Below are 1,706 nucleotides of genomic sequence, written 5' to 3'. Positions count from 1 at the left end.
AGAATTCAGTCAGTGAGCTGATTCAGAGCAGTGTGAGCAGGCTCTAAGCATGGTGTGGTGGGAAACATCACCACGGAGTTGGACTTGCTGATTTCAATAGAAATGACGAGCTGTCATCTAGCATTCAGAATGTGTCAACCCAAGGGAATCCTGGTGGGGAATGGCTCTAAGAATTAATGTCTGTGTCATTTGAAAAGCCTACCTTGAATTACAGACTAGAAACCAGATATGACTCACTACAAGTGAGAATCTAGCTTCTCCCTCTATTCCAACTTTGCTGTAAGTCAGAGTTTATTTTACTGAGATGTATCTTGACTAATAAAAATAATTTCAAGGTATAATTATTCAAAGATTTTAATCTAAGACAGTGAAGAATCTAAAGCCACAAATCAGATAGCACTGAACTGTCTAGATCATCAAAATACTAATTTATGAGCTAACTCTTAACATGAACGTCAGAGAAAATTGACACAATCATTTGTTCAAAATTTACATAATTTATTCATTCTTAATTCATATTTGTTAAGGAAAGAAATTCATGTTTCTTGAACAGTTTTTTTTTTATTAAATGCTTTCTTTATTTACATTGCAAATGTTATCCCCTTTCCTGGTTTCCCCTCTGAAACTCTCCCTATCCTTATTACCCCTCCTCCTGCTCACTAACCCACCCACTCCCACTTCCCTGTCCTGGCATTCCCCTACACTGGGACATCGAGCCTTCACAACACCAAGGGCCTCTCCTCCCATTGATGTCCCACAAGGCCATCCTCTGCTACATATACACCTAGAGCCATGGGTCCCTCCATGTTTACCCTTTGGTTGGTGGTTTAGTCCCTGGGAGCTCAGGGGGTTCTGGTTGGTTCATATTGTTGTTTCTTCTATGAGGCTGCAAACCCCTTCAGCTCCTTGTGTCCCTTTTCTAGCTCCTCCATTTGGGACCCTGTGCTCAGTCCAATGGATGGCTGTGGGCATCTGCTTCTGTATTTGTTGGATAGGTTTTTTTTTTTTTTTAAATCAGGTATGCATCATCTTTATAGGACGGTTCAGTGAGAGGGGTATTATTGTTAGGATGTCCATAGATAGGTGAAGACACTGTAGCTTAAAACAAAATAATGTATCAAAATGATTAAATTATTGAGTAAATGAAACACTTAGCTAGAGGCTGAGCAGGGAAGGGGAGGATAGACTACATTCAGATTCCAAGGTCCCAGGAAGAGTGATGGCTTAGGATCAAAGCCAGGGGCGATCAAAACAGGAAAACTTAAAAATATCACGGCTTTAACCTGTTACATAGGCAAAGTGAAGCTTTAAGCATCCCCAGGGTTGGAAGAGCATCCAGTAGCAATGTGAATACAAAGCACGCCAGAAAGTAAGTGGTCCACCTAAGAAGCCTGAGACGCTCAGCTTCCCTACAAATTTGTGTTCCCGTAACCACCCCGAGGAAGTCAAGATAACAAAACCCGTACTACCTGGCAAAACAAAACTAACTAAACCAATCAATCAGAAATCAATGTGTAAGACTTGACCTTAGGGAATGCTCTAGAATTTCCAAGGAAATACTTGGTTCACATTCACTCTAAAAGTAATAATAATAATTTAAAAAACCACAGCAAGCCGGGCGTGGTGGCGCACGCCTTTAATCCCAGCACTCGGGAGGCAGAGGCAGGCGGATTTCTGAGTTCGAGGCCAGCCTGGTCTACAAAGTG

This window comes from Mus caroli, chromosome 19, assembly GCF_900094665.2.
Source record: "Mus caroli chromosome 19, CAROLI_EIJ_v1.1, whole genome shotgun sequence".
Taxonomy (NCBI): domain Eukaryota; kingdom Metazoa; phylum Chordata; class Mammalia; order Rodentia; family Muridae; genus Mus; species Mus caroli.
The sequence above is the reverse complement of the archived record's forward strand: the minus strand, read 5'-3'. Positions refer to the sequence as shown.